General features: G+C 41.9%; 1 protein-coding gene across 1 annotated transcript in view; it reads right to left on the bottom strand.

The window, feature by feature from the left end:
* Positions 1-21,851, bottom strand: part of IFRD1 (interferon related developmental regulator 1) — a 48,263-nt gene extending 26,412 nt beyond the window's left edge. Inside the window, exon 1 of the mRNA XM_033863163.2 lies at positions 21,833-21,851. The gene's annotated coding sequence lies outside the window, so the exon portion shown is untranslated. The remainder of the gene's footprint in view (positions 1-21,832) is intronic.
* Positions 21,852-22,127: the final 276 nt, after the last annotated feature.

Below are 22,127 nucleotides of genomic sequence, written 5' to 3'. Positions count from 1 at the left end.
TTGTTACATTTGTCATGTATTTAGGACCTGTTTTTAAGTTCATGTATTATGCTTATGACAGACAAATTCACTGACTCACCTCAATGTAGGTGACTCATCTCCCACTCCACCTCCCTCCTGAGTCCTCTTATTTTCTTTTCAATGGCAAGTAGCACATTTTCACCTGAATGTTCCATATGCACCTCAGTCCAGCATCTCTAATACTGTTTCCCTCTTCCTGTCTTCCCTTTGTGTGTTCACAGTACTACTGTCCTCCCATATGTCCAAATTCAAGAACTCAAAGTCATACCTGGTTTCCCTAAAAACAATCAGTTTTACCATAAAACACCTAAATTCATGTCCTCTTCTCCGATCACACATGACCTCAGTTGGTGCCTGAGCATTTTAAGGGATCTTGCCAGTCATTTCACCATATTTAATGCATGATAATATTGCCAGATTTATTCATATATCCCCTATTTTACTAATTCACATGGTTTAGTAGTTGCTCAAAAACATTCCTTGGTTCCCATTACCAATATATCCAATGCCAACCTTCTTCCCCTGGCCTGGACTCCCTCTTCAGCCCTTCTTTCACTGCTTCCTGGTACATGCCCTGTGCTTCAGCCACATTGCACTGCTCCTCGCTTCCAGTACACAGCTCTGCTGTCCTGCCTCCATTTTATCATTCACGTTGTCCAGTGCTCTGTAATGTCCTTTCTCCCAGGTTCACCTTGGAAAATTTTATCCATCTTTCAAGATCTAGCTCAAATTCAACCTCCTTCCTTCCTAAAGCCTCCAACCAAAATTGTTTCTTTTTCCTCACAACTCTTAAAACTCTTTGTAATGCTCTAACGGCACTTATTACACCCGCACAGGCCACACAGCCTATTCAAGGATGCTATTCAAAGGGCATTATTTCAGCGTTGCTTTTACTTTGTTTAATCCTGAAGCTGCAAGTAAACCAGATAAGGATGCCGGTTGGTGGACACAGCTCCCACTGATGCCCTTATATCATCCCTTCAGATGACTGTACGTCTGAAGCCCAGTGGCCTTGGCCCACACTGAGTGAGATGACCCCAGACTGGAGGATCATAGAATTATACCTTTCATAACCCCAGGCTCTTGGTCATCCAGAAACAACTCATACTACAAGTAAGGCAATAATTTTGCTACCCTGTGAGCCACATCACCCAGGCTTAATGTCCAGGTTTCAGGCCTTGTAACTTGTGCTTTGCCTACATTTGGGGCATGCTCCTTTTATCTACATCCATTCACATCCACTTGGAGGTTTTTATTGGGAAGGCCTAGCTATGACCTACCACATCATATACATACTTGCTTTACATTTGTTTGTAAACACATCTGTCATCTCATGAAACTGTCAACTCCCCCAAAACAAGAACCTGTTTGCATCATCGCTTTCCCTCATGGCATGTAAAGAAGTGTTATCTTTGTAATTATAGGGGGTCAGTATATGTTAAATGAATGTTCAAGAAATATTTGTTGACTAGATTTTTCTGGGTCAAGAAAAGGCAGCAACATTACATACATGGAGTGTTACTTTTAGTATAATGAACTCTGAGAGATATTTTTGATAAAATCATCTTACTGTCTTTATGTCCATAGTTTAGTTCCAGATCAGTAAAAGTACCAGAAAGATTTAGCCATAGATGTCATAAAACAGTGGTCCTTAACTTAACATATTGGTTTTGCAATATATTTGAAGAAATTAGAAGACTCCAAACAACATCAAATAAGTACAGAATAACTACAATTAACCAGGAGGGAAGAGGAACAGGACAAAGGGATTTTCTCCTAGCCAGACTTTGCCTCTGCAGGGACTTCTGCTTATATCTCATTGGCTACACTTTTGTCAAATACGCTTCCTAGTCACAAGGGAGTCTAGAAGAAAAGTATTTTTAATTAAGTTCGTTGATAATCAAATCTGAGGTTCTGTCAAAGAGAATGAAGATCACGCCTATAAGACAGGCAGCTAGCAGTGTCTCCCTCAGGTACTACGAGGCAAAGGTCTCCCTTGAAATGCTCTAATAAATATCACATATTTGTTACCAACATGATGTTATGTGCTCCCTCATACCTCTTACTCATAGGAAGATGTATCCTCCTCCTATAAACACAACCTAATCCAGTTTAACATTCCACCTAACAGATATCAACATCATGGTAAGTATATTCAGATGTTGCAAAAATTACACTAATCTGAATTTGTGGACTTGAGAAGAGTTCTAATCTCTCATGGGGTATATATATTGAGGATTTTGGTTCAAGAACAAGTAACACAAGACTTGGTATTCAAACCTCCCTTGAAGACATGAACATGAAAGGATTTCTTTGACTGACTTTAGTCATGGCTTCCTTGGGATTCTTTGCATAGCTTTAAGCAGAAATAAATGCCTCCCAGATTCTCCTTTTTTTTTTTTTTTTTTTTTTCGGTACGCGGGCCTCTCACTGTTGCGGCCTCTCCCATTGCGGAGCACAGGCTCCGGACGCACAGGCTCAGGGGCCCATGGCTTACGGGCCCAGCCGCTCCACGGCATGTGGGATCTTCCCGGACCAGGGCACAAACCCGCGTCCCCTGCATCGGCAGGCAGACTCTTAACCACTGCGCCACCAGGGAAGCCCCAGATTCTCCATTTAAGACTTGTCATCATCCGGTTCCTGCCTGTCTCTCTAGACTCACCTCTTATCGCCTAACAACAAGGCCCTTCCTTCCTGCGATACTGGATGCCTCGAAGGTCTGTGAGGTCACCATGCTCACACAGGTTTGGGACCTGCCCACCTCTCCTTCTCGTCTCAGGAGCCTCTTCTCACCCATGCCAATTCAAACACACCTCAAGCATCTTCTTTGCCAACTCAAAATACAGAGTTCATTCCCCCTTAAGACTTTTGTAACAGCTCCTCCCCACACCTGATAAGATCTTCAGCTGAGTTTTCTACAGTTGCCATTTAAATCTCAGCCTAAATGACAGCTCCCTAGCAATGCCTGTCCCACCCTCCACTCTCATATACCCCCTCACCCAACCTACCACCACCCTGCCTGTGTTATTATCCCAAAGCACATCTCACTACCTAATATTTTTCTAGTTCAATTATCATCGTCTCTCTGCCCTACCAGAATGTTAAGATTATGAGAAAGGAGGTTTTGTTTGTTTTATTTACTGCTCTTTCTTCAAGTTCAGTATTGGAAGTTGGTAGCTATTCAATTTGTGTTTACTGAATGAATAAATGGATAAATGATTGAATGTCACTGCTCTGCCTGAAACATTGTCCACAATCTCCCCCCTCATCCTTTAAGTCAGGGTTCCCCAACCCCCGGGCTGAGGACCGATATTGGTCTGCGCCTGTTAGGAACCGGGCCACACAGCAGGAGGCGAGCAGCGGCGAGTGAGCGCAGCTTCATCTGCTGCTTCCCATCACTCGCATGACGGCCTGACCTATTCCCCCACCACCACCCGTCTGTGGAAAAACTGTCTTCCACGAAACCAGTCCCTGAAGCCAAAAAGGCTGGGGACCGCTGCTTTAAGTCACAGATTCTGATTATCCCATCCCTCACCCCATCTCATTTAAGTGTCTCTCTTCTGTGTGCCTATAGTACCTTCCCTAGAATAGCATTAATTGTATGTATTATAACCCTTGATTACTTGTCCGTGTCCCATCAGTCAAAGTGGGCAAAGTGGGCAAAGTTCAAATTTATTATCCCTGAAACAGATGCCGGGGCTTTACAAGCACACATAGCACGTTTCTGCAAATTAGAAAGAGAGCCAGGGCACCCAGCTTGACGAGTGCTAGTGGGCTGGAATGCACCCCCCTCACTTCAGCAGGGAGCAACCTGTGCACCTGTACATGGTGGCCCTGGTAGACACTAACTGTTTAATTCAATGAGGGAGTGAATCTCCTCTATATCTTAGTTTCTTAAAGGCAAAGAAACTAAGGTGGGGGAATGAATGAGACAACAATTATCAAAAGCCTGCTCTGTCGCTGGTACTATTCTAGGGTATTTTTTAAAAATTTTTTATTTATTTACTTATTGGCTATGTTGGGTCTTCGTTGCTGCGCGTGGGCTTTCTCTAGTTGTAGCGAGTGGGGGCTACTCTTTAATGCGGTGCGCAGGCTTCTCATTGTGGTGGCTTCGCTTGTTGTGGAGCACAGGCTCTAGAGCGCAGGCTCAGTAGTTGTGGCGCACAGGCTTAGTTGCTCAGCGGCATGTGGGATCTTCCCAGACCAGGGCTTGAACCTGTGTCCCCTGCATTGGCAGGCGGATTCTTAACCACTGCGCCACCAGGGAAGCCCTAGGGTATTTTTTTTAAAACCACTTTATTGAGGTATGATTGAAATATAAAAAGCTGTACATGTTTAATGTATACTATTTGATGAATTTGGATATAAGTATATACCCATGAAACCATCAGCAAATCAATACCGTAAACATATCCATTATCCCCAAAAGTTTCCTCTCACCCTTGTGTGTGTGCGTGCACACGTGTGTACTTGTGTGTTAAGAACATTTCATTCTAGGTTCTTTTCACACATCTCATGTACTTCTTACAACACCCCATGAAGGAAGGATTAGTCATTCCATTTTGTGGATGAAGAAATGGGCTCAGAGAAGTTTTGCAACTTTCCCAAGGTCATACCATTGGTAAACAGTAAGCCTGTGATTAAAACCCAGGCCCTTCTGATTTCAAGGTTGTCCCTGGCTGGCCTTGGCTACACGGGAACCTGACTGCGTGTTCCCAGGAGTCACGGGTTATGTATGAAGTCCTGCTAGGACAGGCCCATCTGGGCAAAATCTTGCCTTGTTCCTTTTTTTCAGTGTCTCTCAGCCCCTAGTGTTGTTGACTGCCTGATGACTAGCAGATTTAGAATTTTCTGATATTTCTAAGGCTGTAGCAGAATTGTATTATCAAATAGCAATGTTAATCAAATACTTTTTTAAAAATGGATTATCACTTGTTATGTTTTTGGTTACATTGCTTTCTTAACATTTGCAAGTTTTGTTTTATTGTCAGGAATGGTGATAATGCAACATGCTAAATTTGAGGTCCCTGTTTGTTTCTTTTAAGAAAGGATACAGTGGCAAATTTAGTTAGAACTCTTAAGCCTTAAAATATATTTTGTTTGCCTTTTTTCTTATTTAGGAGGTATTTCTTTGTGGTGTTCAGTTTTGAAATTGCATACACTTTATCTAATGAAATTTCTGACAAATAAAAGACAATAAGGGTAAGTTCAATTATCTTTTTCTAAAAAGAGAATGTTGCTTATCTCACAAAGCTATGGTATTATCCCTAATACAGTATAAGGCTGTGTTAGAAAAGTAATGTGAGCCGTAACTACCATTATATGCACAACCAGGCAGTAATAGTTATGACTTCCTGTGTTGAAAGAGCTTTTCATGGCAACAGCACACGTATGAATTAGCTTTCTTTCAAGCTAAAGATACCGTTGGACTTTTTTCATTTGGATATCCTCTGACACTTCATACCAAACATAATCAAAATCAACTTGTTCTCTACCGATCCCTCTATCCTTATACAACCAGTTCTCCTTCCCTGCTTTCTCTGTATGTGTTGGCACCAATCTCCTGGCCAAACCATCAGGGAATCTCAAAGTTGAAAATACTTGAGAGCTAATCTACCTCAATCTCCTGCCTCATCTAGAAACACTTCGACAACATGACTAGGATCCAGATCTGTAACTCAGTCTTCTAGGGTTCAAATCATGGCCACACAATTTGCAATGGATTCTTAAGCAAGTCACTTCGCCTCTCCGTGCCTCGGTTTCAATGAGGATAATAATAGAAACTGTTTTGGGGGATGGAGTGAGGAATACGTGAAATAATACATGTAGAGCACTTAACCCAGTGCCCAGCACATAGCAAGTGCTCAATAAATGTTAGCCTTTATTATGAGCAAGCAGATATTTATCCATCTTTTCTTAAACTCTGCCAGTGCTAGGAATCACCCAACTTTTCAAGGCAGTTCATTCCAATATTGAAAAGTTATCATTTTTAGGAAAGTCTCATATTCCTTCAACAAACATTCAGCAAGAGTCTGCTATGTACCAAATACTGTGCTAGAACCTGAGGACAAAGAGATGAGTGAGAACAAGGTATCTGGCCTCAAGAAGTCCCCAGTCTAGCAAGAAAGCTCAACACCAGGTGGCTTGTGGCTGTCCTGCCCTGTCAGCCCACCTGGGTCCCCCAGTGACATGACCAAGAAGATCCTTCATCTACTCCTAAGCAACCAGTCCACCTCCCCAGGGAATTTAGTCCTCTCTACTAGAGCAAATCACCTTGCCCCTGTGAACCTCCATTTCCTTATCTGTAAATGGGAGTAAATAATTCCAGCCAACCACATCACTGGACTGTTGTAAAATAAAAGGAGATCATCATGTAGTCTTTGGAACCTGTCAGGTACTCTATAACGATGAGATACTCCTTGTGTTAAGAAGGAAATGACTCTTCTAATGATGGGAAGGGAAGATCTTTTGGCTGGGCGTTGATAGAGGCAGTGAGAAGAACTGTACCAAGCTTCCAAATCAGGCTCACCTACAAATACAAGACTGGACTGAGTCAACAAGGTATCAAGCACTGCTCCTGAAAATCTCACTGGTGTTCACATATGTTGTTGGAAGGTCACCACATTTAAGATCCAAACAGACCTAGAGTCAAAATGCCTTAACAGGACTTCCTTGGTGGTCCAGTGGTTAAGATTCCGCTTCCACTGCAGGGGGCGCAGTTTTGCTCTCTGGTGGGGGAACTTGGCCAAAAAAAAGCCTTTCTAGTTGGGTCACCTTGAGCCTTCCTTGAGTTGGGTGATGCTTCATTTAAGCCACAGTTTCCTCATTTGTAAATCACATTCTCTTGCCTGGGAATTCAGAATTAGAACTGAGAGACACTGAGGGTCTGAGAGACACTGAGAGACATGAGAAGTGATGTCAAGGAATAAAAAGTGGCTCTCATCTGCCCACCACAGACATGATAAAACAAGAAAGTATTTGCAGGAAGAAAAGAACAAAATAGGACTATAGTGAGAAGCAGAGACAAGAGACGGAACAGCCCGGCTTCCAGTGGTCCTCCACTTCCAGGCAGCAGAACTTCCAAACACTCAACTGAATTCCTGCCTTCGGGTTCCAGGAGACACCCCTGAACTGTTATTAAAACGAACTCTTTCTTTATGCTTAAGCTAGGTCCAGTTGATTTCTATTTCTTGCAAGCCAGAGTAACTGATAATTCTTCTTAGTGCTCCCCCTGTTTTATTGAGTCTAGTATCTTTGGAAAACCCAGGAAACTGTCCAAGTAGTTGCAAATGGGACTTGCAAAGCCTATCTTTTAGTCTCCAATGAAACGCAGTAGGAAGTAGGAACAGATTCTGCAACACTTTGGAGGCATGTTAGCATTTTTCCTAATTATGGAGAATGAGAGAACTGCCAAATTTCATCCATCATCAGTGATATTAATGTGAACCAACCCAGCCAAAAGAATTCTGAGAAGGTATTTTAGAAAACTTAAGCCAAACTAGGACTTCTCTGGTGGTCTAGTGGCTAAGACTCTGCGCTTCCCCTGAAGGGGACTTGGGTTGGATCCCTGATCAGGGAACTAAGATCCGGCATGTCGTACGGTGTGGCCGGAAAAAAAAAAAAAAAAAAAAAAAACTTAAGCCAAACTAAAGTGACCATACCAGGTTTATCACACTGAAACAGTTATATTAAATAGTTCTAAAATTATCATTTTTATTATTTTACTAAAAATAAGAGAAAACTGGCCATTGAACACATAGTTAAAGACTAAAAACTTTATTAGTAAGAAACATTTAATGAAAAATGTTTTTTCATTCCATTCAAGAAAGGCTTTTGGGCTTCCCTGGTGGCGCAGTGGTTGAGAGTCCGCCTGCCGATGCAGGGGACACGGGTTCGTGACCCGGTCCGGGAAGATCCCACATGCCGCGGAGCGGCTGGGCCCGTGAGCCGTGGCCGCTGAGCCTGCACATCCGGAGCCTATGCTCTGCAACGGGAGAGGCTACAACAGTGAGAGGCCCGGGTACCACAAATAAAAAAAAAAAAAAAAAGAAAGGCTTTTGTAGTTCATTTGTAACAGACACCATTGGTTGCCTACCCCAAAACTATCCAACCCTCCTTCTTCATTCACAAAACCCCAGTTTTGTCCAGATTTCCGACCTGCTATGAGTGGCCATGTGCTTCAGGGAAAGCTGGACCTGGCCTCAGCTCCAGGAATTGGGTCATAACTGATCCCATGATTGATTCCTCTTACAAATGGTTTGTGTAGTCTTAGACATGCAACATAATTCTAGCCAATGAAGTATAAGAGTTGAGGGGTTTTACAGAAGGATTTCTCCTTTCCAAGAGAAATACAAATGAAAAGATGGTTTTCTCTTTCTCTGGATGTTGTCATTTGTGACCATGAGGGCAAACAAAGCTAAAATACCAGGAATGGCCAAAGGGAAGGATTAAAGAACCCATAAGAGATTTTTGTATCACTCACCCAATCACTCACCAACCGGCACCACCTACCACCTCTAGACCACCCATTTTGTGAGATAATGAAGGCCCTATATAGTTAAGTCAATTTTAACTGGAGATTTCTGTGACTTGGGGCTGAAAGTATCCCAAGTGATACTGTTATATCTAACAATCCCCTTAAAAAGGTGGTAGCATTTGACAATTTCTAACATTCTATGTGTTCAAAAGTGAGTTGAAAAAAAAAATCCCCCAACTATTCCCCTGCAACCCTTAAAAGTCCCATATGTTCTAAGAGAGGAAATGTCTTTGAAATCCACATTCCTGTCATCTGCTGTTTTGTACCTAGAATGTACCAACACAGCACCACTAGCCACTTCATGCTGCCTCCACAGAATTCTGTCCAAGAACACCCCGTTAAAACTTTCTTTGGAGAATTTCCTTTCCTCCACTTCCACCATTATCATGCACGAATGTTTTGTGGGCTTTTTTCCCAGTATCCTTTTCTTTCTCCATCTTTGGCATTCCTAATTAAGAGTTTTTATTTCCCTTAATGGTTCTTAATAGGGTCGTTTGTTGCTGTTAATTGGCATCAGAATTTTTGTAACTGAAACATCTTTCAATGAGAAGAATCAATTTTTCTGTCAATGGTATCCCAGGTGGCTAACTTTCATTATGCTTAGGTTAATGATTCATGACTGGTAGTTTTCCTTCTAAACAAGGGCTGCCATGATGGGTGAGCAATGATGCCCTCTCTATATTCTAAAGACCAAGGGAACAAAATGTATTCTACCCACATGATAATGGGGTTAATTTAATTCTAAATATATAGGTCATAACTGTAATTTCTTCGAAGAGTATTTTTTTGTTGGCTTGATTTCCATAGCCTAGTCTTTTTTGTATAAGAGATATCTTCTAGTCTCAAATTATTTCCATTCATGCATCCATGCAAATTTGCCTTTGTCCCCGGATGTTGATCAATGAACTCTCAAAATAGGAAGTAAACCAACAACTTTTATACTTTTGTGCTTTCCATATGATTAAGGCAACATTCAGTAATGTTCTTTCCCTACTCTTGTTCTTTGAAGTTCTACCTCTTATATCTTAATCCACCTTCTCCCCATCCCTGGTGTTCGCCCACCCAAAGTTACGCACAGTACAATACCATTTTTTCACAGCTCCGGAAGCTAGAGTACCTGCCTACATGTTTTTTTTAAAATGGGGTGGTCCATTTTGCCAGCTTCACTATTTGCTTTCTAGTGGTATTATCCATTTGTTGTATTTGACCCAATTTTTTGGATAGAATCAATAGTTATGATTTGACATTTAGAGAGATACCTTTAATTAACTAATATATTAGTTTTTAAATCTTCAAAGTGACACCCAATATAATATCTAGCTTTGATATTTCTCCTAAACTCTAGAACTGTATATCCAGTCACTGGCTTTTACTTATATTTATTGCCCTTATATTTATATATTACTTATATTTTATATAAGTAATTTTATAAGTAATTTTTAAGTAATTTTATAAGTAATTTTTAAGTAATTTTATAAGTAATTTTATTTTATATATTTACTTATATTATATATATTACTTATATATATATTACTTATATTTATTGCTCCACAGATTCAACAAATTAAAAATGTACATATCTACTCTACCCCTACCCCACACCCACCTGTTTCTCCTTTGGTATTATGAATCATGGTTAACGGCTCTACTATCCACCTTTATATCCAAGTCAGAAACCTAACCTCCTCCAGCACAATAAACCATTTCACATCTAAAATATCTCTGGATTCTATCCTCTCCCCTCATTCCCACTGATACTACCAACTGTTACCTAGCCTCTTAACTCACATTCCCACTTCTGGTCTTGCCCAGCTCCAAGCTGACAGAGTGATCTTCCATAAGACACATCCCATGACTATCTCCATGAAGACTTTCCAAACCCTACCTCTGTTTCTGCAGAATGGATAATGTGGCCCCTAGTGCTCTTAGAAATCAGACAGATTTCTGTCATGGGGAAACAACATAGTCCTTATTGGTACAAGTGTATTTTCTGGAGTCAGACCACTAGGATTTGAACCTGGCTCCACCACTTACCAGAGGCAAGGTATCAAATTTCTGTGCGTCAGTTTCCTCTTCTATAAAATGGCACTAATCAATAGTGGTTTTTAGGGTTATTGGGAGAATTAAATAAGACAATGCATTTTAGCACTCAGCACTGTGCACGTATGTCTGGCACACAGTAAATACTCAATAAATATAATAATAATGATACTATTTCAGAAAATCTATGACTTCCATTGCACTAACTTGTTTATCGTTTTCTTTAGTAGGCTTTGAGTTTCTTATATCTAATTCATCCTTGTAGCTCAGCGCCTAGCACTGGTCTGAAAATTGCTTTTTGATTGAATGACCATGTTACTGCCTGGCTCATAACACTTCATTGGCTCCTGATTGCCTGTAGTATAACATCCACACTCTTTAGCAAGGTTTGCAAAACCTCTGAAATCTGGCTCCTCCCCATCTAATCTGCCTTATCTTCTACACTCCAGCTAAACAAGATCACTTGCAGTTCCCCAAACATACATTTCCTTCGATCGCATTGAATGTCTTTCCAGGCCCTTTCCCCAAACCTGGTGAACTTCTTTTGGTATTCAAGACCCAAATCAAGTATCTTCTCTTTAAAGTCTTTCCTGACCTTCTTACAGATAACCAGCAAGTCTAAAAACACAGGCAAATACATAATAAATTGTTTGTTGGTATTATATTACAATACAGGATGAAATAAGGTATCTTCATTTCCAGACTTCATGGCCACCCTGTAGCTAAAGCTGATCCCTCCCTTCTTCATGCTCCCACATCACTCTTTGCCTCTTTTGCGAAGCACGGGTGACTCAAGACTCAGCACACAGAGGCTCTGCCTTATTCATCTTTGTATCCCAACCACCCATCTCCATGACTGACACAGATGAGGCACTCACCAGACATTTTTGAATGAATAAAATGTCAATACATATTTATGGATCCTCTATGTATAAGGCAAGGAAAACAGCCACCCACTGAATCATTGATAGTGAATATCCCCAGCACAAATCCCCCCCTGCAATCACTTTCATCCCTGCTGCTCTAGGTGGTGAAGCAAAATGCTTGGCAAGTGTCCTGGTGATCTCATACTGCATTTCTTGCATTCATGATGTCATTCATGAATGTCATTCATGATTAAAACATGTCTTCTTTGAACAAATATTCCCCTTTTTTTTTTTCGGTCCGCGGGCCTCTCACTGCCGTGGCCTCTCCCGTTGTGGAGCGCAGGCTCCGGACGCGCAGGCTCAGCGGCCATGGCTCACGGGCCCAGCCGCTCCACGGCATGTGGGATCTTCCCGGACCGGGGCATGAACCCGTGTCCCCTGCATCGGCATGCGGACTCTCAACCACTGCGCCACCAGGGAAGCCCCTCCCCCCCTTTTTTTTACAAAGGAAAAATTTAAGGAAATAGTGTCTACTTTAATCAGTCACCATTATTTGATACCTTCAAAAAGAAAAACATTGATAGAGAGTAAAATAAATAAAACATTTCAATATTAATGACATATTCAAGTATGAATGTTCATATTAATAAGAGTCAGTTAAAACTTTATAAAGAGCTATTCTCTAAATTGACCAGATAAGTATATTGCTGTTAAGGTCAGCTTTAATTTATACTCGCTGATACAGCTCACGTATGTGGCTGCAGTCAGATCACGGAGCATTTTCAACTAGTAAACTAGTTAGTGGTCCCCCACCCCATCCACCTGCAGCAGATTTCATCTGGCTCATGATAAAAATCCCAAGCCAGTCTCTTCTCAGCAAACTCTCCAATGAAACATTTCTTAAAGGTGACATGTGACAAGGAAAACAAACACTTAACATGACAGTTTCATGACATAGCCTGTGATGTGGAAGACAGCCTCTGGCTAGTGACGATAACCACACTGCCAGAGGCGTGTTTTACAGTCGCACACTGGCTGGTCCAATAAGGGAGCCATGCTTTAATATTGACTCATTGTCCAGGAAAACTTCCCGTTCTATGAGAATGAGCCCTGGAGTAGCTCGTAATTTCATGGTCCCTGTGACAACTCTGAACCTTTCAGAGACACTCTGGATCTGTGGATCTGACCTTGAGGGAGCGTTGTAGTGGGGGGTAATGGCACCATCACTCATTGAAATCTAAAGGAAAATTATTGTCATCTGCTAAAGCATTATTCTGTCCACCATTAACCCAACCTATGAAAGGCACCCTGCAAAGTGAGCCACAGTAAATATGTATTCATGGCACACGAGCACCCAGAACCCGGAGTGCTGAGTTGCCATTTAAACCCTCCCAGAGGAAGCTGTTAAATGACACAGGGTGATTCAAAAAGAATTAAACACTTCCAAAATGGACTACTCAGTACCCAGTAAATAGACGTCATGTGGGTGACCTTTTAAGTGTCTAGCCATAGGGAAAGTATTAGGTTTTGACCACATGTTTATATTTGTTATAAACAAATACTACAAACACATAAATACATTATATTGTCAATTCTTTTTTGAATCATTCTGTACCATAATATAGGTATGCTAATCTGAGGTCCAAAATGGGATTTAGATGGTCTGTGAAATGCCTGAAATTATATGCAAAAATACTGTGTAGTTGAGACTTAAAGTTATAATATTTCATTCTACCCCACATTACAGTTTGGTTTTATGTAATAACATGGATTCAATAAAATTTTTCATTAACAGATTCTACAATGTTGTTAGTCATTACTTAATTACTGAGTTAATCTTAAATTTAATTTAGAATTTAATAAACTCCTACAGTATTTTAAAGTCTACAGTAGACATATAAAAAAACTGTCATATTTAACACCACACTTCAACCATGGCTGCTACAGCACCATTACTATTGCTCTTGCTGTGGGACCCAGGGTCACTGCAAACCCATAAACAATCTTTTCTAACTCCTACAAAATTTAAAAAGGCACCAAGATGTCCTTCCTTTTGGGAGGGAGGCAGTCTTGCAATGAGGAGCATTGTTTGGCATGGGAAATGCAGACTGGATTTCAGCCCCCTCTCACCCCCTCAGCTGGGTTCTTTTGTATAGTACACAAATTGTACAACTGTATACAGCAGTCCCGCGGGGACCCCAATGAAAGTGAAAATATATTATGACTCTTTTCTACTTTCTCTACTTAAAATACCTTGAACATAGACCAAGACATACTCTTACTAAAAACAAAACACAAAAAAACTGTATTTAATTGATTTTAAGATGCATATTTTTTAGCAATTTAATATCTCTGAAATTGAAATGTTTCTTACAGTTTTATACCCAGTCAGCCACTCAATAAATTTTATATAATGAATATACTTACTAGGCCAAAAAAAAAGGAAGTGAAATAATTCTAACTTCTATTTATTATGTTTTCACTCAGAATAACAGATTATTTCCTGCTTGAAAAATGATACCCTGAAGATTTATCACATAGAGCACTTCCCCTGTCCTCTGTTTTCAAGTACTCCTTAGACTAAAATAATCCCTCCTCAACCCCAAAGCACTTTGTTTATACTCTTCTTGTGGCCTTATTCCTTTCTGCTTTGTACTGTAATTGTCTTTTACCTTCTCTTGCCTGTTGTCCTGTAAGCTCCAGCAGGGCAGGGCCTGTGGACCATGGTCTTCTCTGCTACATGGGGCAGCAGCATGGTCAAGTGGAAGCAGAATGGGCTCTGGAGCCGGGCCACCCTGCACCCAGATCACGGCCCCGCTGTCTACCAGCTACAAGATCATGAGTAGGTTACTCAGCCTCTCCAAGTCCCATTTCCTCATTTGTAAAATGGAGATAATAACACCGAACATATGAGATTGGTCTGAAGGTTTGAAAACGAGTGAGGCTGTGCAGGACTGGCACTTAGGGTCCTTGTAACTAACTATCGCTGTTTTGGAGGCAGCATGAGTTTTGTAATCAGATAGATTCGAATCCCAGCTTGGTCACTCAGTGTGTCCCCTAACTACAAGTCATTTCTCTAAGCCTCAGCTTCTAAGCCTTGTGAATGTTAGATTTTGTCTGTCTCATTGACTGATGTGTCCTTACCATCTAACAGCGAACCTAGCAGTTGATGAACGGACCAACGAATGAATGAAAAATGACGGTAATTCCTTACAGCACTATTGCAAGAATTACAAAGAATGTATATATAAAATGCCAGTCATGGTTACTGTGCCTGGTACATAGTAAGCCACACTGATTTTTGATTGTCAAAACAAATGGATGTGAAAAAATAGGATTAAAAATGCCATGAGCACCCACGCCCATGTATTTATCACATACTCTTACTAAAAAAGAGAAAATTTTATTGAATCCATGTTATTACATAAAACCAAACTGTAATTACAGGAAGAGGCGATAAGAGGACATGGCTACGTGGCTGGCCAGTGACTAGTGCCTTCTGCTATTAAATTGTGCTCACACCCCCAATGCAACACTGATACAGGCAGCAAGAATCATTCGTTTAGTAACTATTTATGGAGCACTAAGGATGTGGAGAACACCAAGGTGGATAAAATATTTAGGAATAAATACATCTATATCAGGGACAGAACGTGGAGGTGCTTGCTTTCCAAGAATCTGAGATCACAGATGACTGGAATTTCCATGTAAAAAGAGATTCCAACAAGAGCATAATGAACAGACAGAATACCTGTCCTTTCTCTCTTTATTTCAAATACTACTTTCATAACTGTGACCTTTCTTCTCCCACCTATTTAGGCAAACGGAGGTAGCCCCTATGCCTTTTGTCACAAATACAGATAGCATAGAAACACAGATTATGGAGGTCAGGACAAGGGAGTTTCCTACTGCCCTGGATACTACCCTCCCATTAGTACAAGATGGGACTACGTAGATATGAGGACTGGGTGGAAGGCGGGTAAATCAAAGCTGGGAGTCTAAAGATAAATGATTACACTTCATCTGTAACCTGGCTCCTAGGTGATCTCACCTAAAACATTCCAAATTGATGCATGTCATTCTTGTCCTCCAAGATAGGAAAGCAGACTCCATAAACCATATTGGAGTACTACTGATCGAAGAGGAGGGAAAAGTCCAAGGCTGAGTTAACAATTTGAATTTTACATATCTCTATATTGAGATTCTTAATGCAAAACATATAATAGGACATAGAGTTAAAACAACGTTTTATGTCTTCATATAATCATTTCTAGGCAAAAAGATCTAAGCAGTAACCTTGAAGCCTAGACTTAAGCTTCCTCAGCTCCCTTTGTGCTCTCTAAGCCTTTAATGATGGGAGCAGATGTCTGGCCACTGCAGGGAACACTAGGAACAGCAGCAACACTGCTTGAAAGATAATGAGCAGAAAACTTCCTAGGACCAACGATGCGAGAAGGAAAGAAGGGAGGGCAGAGAGAAGGTGGGAGGAAGAGGAGAAGAAAGATGAGAGAAGAGAGAGGGAGAAAAGAAAGAAATAATAAATAAACCTAACAAGTTCCATCCATCTCAAGGATTAATTATGTAAAACATTGAGCTGAAGGAGGTCTGAGAAATAGCCCTTCCACTCCCACTGGCCTTTGGAGGTTGTCTTATCAATTAGCTGAGAAACATGATGCTGACCTATATGAAACAGGATGCTGGGAGAATCCTTGATTTCAGACAGCAGGCTACATGAGTGCCCAAGGCCACTTCTGGGGGGTAGCAAGCTGCAAACAGGTGATGTGAGTCTTTGATATCCTCCTTGCTCCCTTTATGTAAAATACCTTCTAGTTTTCTCCTCCTGCTTGGGCAGCCCCCATTGGAAGAGACAGAAGTGGCATGAAAGGCAGCTAGGAGTGAGTGTGTGTGTGGATGGGAGGTGGGAAATAGCCCCATTCCTGGACATGGGCTCAGCAGTGTTTATCCTGGGCAGGCCAGATGTCAAAGACCTCTCTAGTCTTCCAAGGGCAACAAGGATTAGAGCTCATGTCACGTGTGACAAAAAGGAACTTTATCTTTTACCAGGTTCTCCTTTCAGGTTCCTCTGAGAATCCTTGAGGGCTGTTCGCCCACTCCCACCTCTGCACCAGCTGCTGTCTGTCCCCCGGGAGTGGCAGGGAGCGAGTCCCAGCTCTCAGCAGGTCACCTCTCCCATCTCATAACCACCTTCCCAGGCTGCTGCCAGGCTTCCTTTTCTGCTTTGCTTCAGCCACCCACGCATACCCGTCCCTGAACCCTTCAAAGCTGCAGAGATCAGAAGGCTCGTGCTAACAGAAGAGAATTACAACATAGAAAACAGTATTTTCCCCAAAGAGAATTGGGCTCCCAAATCCTCCTCCTTCCCCAGGTTGCATCTGTTCTATGTCACTTAGAATCATAAGTTTTACTTTCCTTGGTTCATAATTACTTTTGTAGAATTACAGTGGGCAGACCCAAATCCCTTTGTCCCAGGGAAGGCCTTGGGCCTCTGCAGGTGCTGTCAGCCTCACCACACCTTTGATTTGTATCTGCTAACATATAAGAGGGAGATGGAGAGACTGAAGGAGTACAAAGACGCTGAGAAGGAGGAGGTGAGAAAGATCCGGTATGAAACATCAGCACTGTGCTCTAGGGCTCAGAACTGTCTCCTAATAGTAACATTATAGCTTTATTTTACTTATAGAACAACATTTCTCCATAATAAGTTATCTCCTTACAAAAAAAAACTGAAGGACTGTCAGTGGAAATTTTAACCAAGCTGCAATTTTTGTAACATGAGGCCATACAGTATGTTCTTTTTAGGTAGATGCTAGGCCCGCCTTATCCCTGAAGGAAAAAGAACACGGTGAGACTGCCTTGTTTACCGAGATTGCTAAGATAATAAATCGATATTATGAGTCCCATTTTGGTGTGTCTGAGTGAGAATCTATTGAAGCAGAAGGCACATTATGGGGAAAAAGCTTAGGAAGTGAATTAGATTTTTTGTACCCGGAGTAGGAGCTATTCAGATAGCAGAAAAATCCTACTCATCAGGCAGCAATGCAACGAACACTGAAGACAACTCTTCTTTCAGATGAGAGGATGGTCCAGGACAGCTCTGTGGCTGCAGATGACTGCATGTCATATTCCAGATATCAGAACTATTGAATAACTAATGTTCAAGGGTTTATAGCCCAGAGTGAACATTCTAGAGTACAAACTGCCTTTGACTCAACATTATCAAAAACCAGAATGTTAAAGTGTCATCACATGTTGGATGTCCACCAGGGCCACACTATATAGTGATGTTTGCTTATGCCAGAGGCTTTCTGTGGGTATAAGACATTGTCGACACCAGTCACCACTGAAAGGCCAAGTCAGAGATTAGACACATATTTCAGGTAGAAAAGCCACAACTGGTATAAAACTAAAGCAAGAAGACTGGTAGTAAACAAAGTTCAACAGAGTACAGTTGGCCCTTGAACAAGGGCATTTAACTGCGTGGGTCCACTTATATGCAGATATTCTTCAATAGTAAATACCACACGGTTGGTGGTTGGTTGAATCTGCAGATGCTGAGGAACTGAGGATACGGAGAACTGACTATAAATTATACACGGATTAACCTCCGTGTTGTTCAAAGATCAACTGTAATTGCAACTAAAGCAGCTCTACTAGTAGATAGGTCTTGAAGGGCCAAAGACCCTTTGGTAGACAGGGATGTCTGAAACTATAAACACTTGTTGGAGAGCATTTCAGTAAAAGGCAACCTCAAGGTAAAAGTGTCAAGTTGGCAAAAAGTCATTGACACTGTGACAATAGCTTTTGAGAAGAATGACACGACATCAACGGTTTTCTTTGGAGGATTAATCTAGTGGTAATCAGCACTGAAGTTAATACCAGCTTAAAGAGGGTCTGGGCCCTCTTTAAGAAAACGAATACAGACTTAAGAATACAAATTGCTAGGGCCAGTCCCAGAGACCTTGAACGGGCCCATGCCTGCAAGGAGGCCTGAAGGTTAAGCTCCCTTACCTTCACAATAAGCTACCTCAGGGGTGACAGCTAAAGCCACTAACACCGTCACCCCCATCTATCCAGCACCCACACTAGAAACGTGGGAGTCATCTTTGATCCTTCCTGTTATTTTCTCTTCAGTCACCACGCCATGGCCATTTTATTTCTTGTATGTTTCTCAGATTCATTTCCTTCTTAATTTTTCCTGCCAATACCTTGGATCTAGCCATCACCACCTCTTACCTACTCCACTGCAAATAGCCTGCTAACCAGTACCCTGTTTCCACTTTTGTTTACCTCCCAGAAATCTATCCTTCACCCAACCACCCAGAATACAACATCTATCTAAAAGGTAGATCTACAATTTCACAGTTCTGCTGAGTACCCTTCAGTAAGGCCTCCTCAGAAGAAAGCCCAAGCCTCCTTAGCATGACAAGCAAAGCCTCCATGACCTGCATCTCTCCACCTGCAGCAAAACTTCTCACAGTATCAGCACCTTGTGGCCTATAGTTCCTTGCAAACACCTTGAAAGTTTTCATTTCCAAGCTTTTGGTTTCTCGCTGACCTCTTAGCTTGGAATCATCTCCCTTTCTCCTCATCCCTCCTTCTTTCTTTACCTTTCCTTACCAGGCTCACCTTCTCCTGGAGGCCTTCATCAATACCCAGCCCTCCACACCAACAAGCCGGTCAGGTGCCCTCTGTAATCTCACAGGAGAGCTCCATCAGGTACTCAGCACACTATGTTCAAAGGATTTGTTTATAATCTGTCTTTCCTTCTCCTCTCCAGCTGGTGATCTTCTTGGGGGGAGGAGACATGTCTAGTTAATTTTTAGCAGAATGTAGGTCCCTGGCACTTAGCAGAATGTAGGGCCTCAGTACATTTTTTGAAATGAATGAACTAATTAATGACTAAATCAATCACTATATGAGCTATTCTCTGTGACAGAGTACAGAGAGACAAGAGAGTAGAGAACTTAATGCTGGGCTATGCCCAAGATTGTAGGTGGAAGAAAGAAAGGAAGGCAATTAGGCATAGGCTTGTGGGAATAATCAATCAGAAAAGGAGGAGGATCAACAGGAATTTTTGGGTCATCTTCTTTCTACTTATCATTCAGTTTCTACAGTGAATGCATATTACTTTTTTTTTTTTTTTTTTTTGCGGTACGCGGTCCTCTCACTGCTGTGGCCTCTCCCGTTGTGGAGCACAGGCTCCGGACGCACAGGCTCAGTGGCCATGGCTCACGGGCCCAGCCGCTCTGCGGCATGTGGGATCCTCCCGGACCAGGGCACGAACCTGTGTCCCCTGCATCGGCAGGTGGACTCTCAACCACTGCGCCACCAGGGAAGCCCTGCATATTACTTTTTAAATAAGAAAAAGGAGTTTATTAGAGTACAGGCTAAGCTGCTTAACAAAAAAAGACCCCCAAATAGAATGATTAAAATACAGTATAAGTTTATTTCTGCCTCATGTAGAGATCCAGAGGTGATCTGTCACAGGCTGGTGGAGCAGTACTGCTGCCCTCAACATGCCAACCCCGCCAACTTGACCACCAACTTCCAAGGCTGCTTTTCCAAGGAAGAGTGAGAACAAAACAGGAAAGACAGCACAGTTAGCTCTCAGAGAAGCAGGAATTTGCTCCCAGCTGATGGCCAAATACTCACATCCAGCTGCAAAAAAAGACTGAGAATTGTAGTCTCTAGTTGGGCACCCATATGCCCAGCTAAAACTCGGGAGAGTTTTATTCATTAAAAGGAAGAACAGGAAAGGAATACCAGGGACAGTTAGCGTTCTGATGTAATGTTCTGTTTGTTTTCTGTAAAAGAGAGAGAAAAAGAATATTTTAGTAAAGTATTGTAGTAGAAACAGAAGGAGAAGCCAGATTTCAAGGGATTAAGAGTTTTAGGTAGTGGAAAAATGAAGATAAAAAGTGCAGATCAGGGTTTCCCTGGTGGCGCAGTGGTTGAGAGTCCGCCTGCCGATGCAGGGGACATGGGTTCGTGCCCCGATACGGGAAGATCCCACATGCTGCAGAGCGGCTGGGCCCGTGAGCCATGGCCGCTGAGCCTGCGCTTCCGGAGCCTGTGCTCCGCAACGGGAGAGGCCACAACAGTGAGAGGCCCGCGTACTGCAAAGGAAAAAAAAAAAAAGTGCAGATCATTTATTCAAGTTTAACAGTAAATGGAAGAAGAGAAATAGAGTGATGACTTAGAAAGAATGAGAGTCAAACCAGGTTTTGTTTTTGTTTTGTTTTTCTTGAAGGAGGAATACCTGTGCTTGTTTGAAGATGTCAGTGGAAAGAAAGATCAAAAATGCTGGAGAATGCCTAAAACTTGTGATTTAAGCCTTGGTAAATCAGAAATCTGCTCCTGAAATTGAAGGAAGGATGACAGGACAGTACAGAGTACCTTGATATTGAAGTGGGGAGGAAGGTGGATTGGGAAGTTGACACTTCTCACCAGCTCTCCAGGGTCTCCTGCTCTAGAGCCCCAAGCTCCAAAGTTTCCCGTCCCTAATCCTACCCAAACACACCTCCCCCCAACATATTACCTGTGACCCATTCCTCCTCATTTTCTACTTTGCAAAATCAGTGAATCAGCTAGACAAGAGTATCAACAAAGGCTTCAAGGGACACTCTGCCTACTGTTCACTTCTTGAATTCATTTATTTATACATTCTTAATTTCATACATAAATATCACCTTCTACATCCCTAGGGATATGAGGCAACAAGACAAAATCCTTGCCTTCACGGAGTTTAAATTTGAGGACAACATGTACATTTCAACAATAACCTTCTGAAGACAATGCTCAGCCTCACCCAGTTACTTGAAGAGTGAAAGTTCAGGGAGGGTATGAGATGGGGCAACAGTATGACAGATGTCTCTCCAGCCACACTGAATACACACCAGTCCCTTGGGAGCCGGAAGAATACAGATCTAGGTAATAAATCCATGGAATGCATACATAGAAAACAGAGATAACAAAACCTGGCCATCTTGAAGACACGTTAACAAGGTAACCTAACCTCTAGGTAGGACCTTACGTGGCCATAAAGGGCCAATGGTTTTCCCACTGTGATTTTCTGCCACAGCATATGCTTCCCTCCCTCTATTCTTCTCATCACATTCCTGCCCCACTGTTTGCTTTTCATTTTCTCCATGCTCTCCTGCCTATGATCACCTTCTGATTTGTGTTTCAGCTCGATAAACCATTTCTAATCTCTGCCAAGCAGTAGAGGGTACAGGTGAAGAACACAGACTCTTAAGTGAAAAGGCTTGAGTTAGATTCTCAGTCCTTGAGCAATTAACATCTCTCAGCCTCAGCTTACTCATCTGCAAATGGAGATAACAATACCTACCTCGTGGCCTGCTTCTGAGAGTTAAAGGGGATGTTCCTGTAAAGTCTTCACAAAATGTCAGCACCTGATGATCACAAATAAAGGTTCCTTATTATTATGTGACAATGCGACCAGACAAAGCAGCAGATGTCAGCCCAAAGCCTGACCAGTTCAGCCTATTGGCTGAAGTTTAAAAAAAAAAGTAATAAAAGAGCATTAACTACCAGGATGAATTACACATCCCTTCTGGAATAGCCTTCTACTATGTAGACCTAGAATGAACCAGGGGCCAGAAGAACAGTCCGGTTTTAACAGC

Source organism: Tursiops truncatus, chromosome 9, assembly GCF_011762595.2.
Source record: "Tursiops truncatus isolate mTurTru1 chromosome 9, mTurTru1.mat.Y, whole genome shotgun sequence".
NCBI classification, from domain to species: domain Eukaryota; kingdom Metazoa; phylum Chordata; class Mammalia; order Artiodactyla; family Delphinidae; genus Tursiops; species Tursiops truncatus.
The sequence above is the reverse complement of the archived record's forward strand: the minus strand, read 5'-3'. Positions and strand labels throughout refer to the sequence as shown.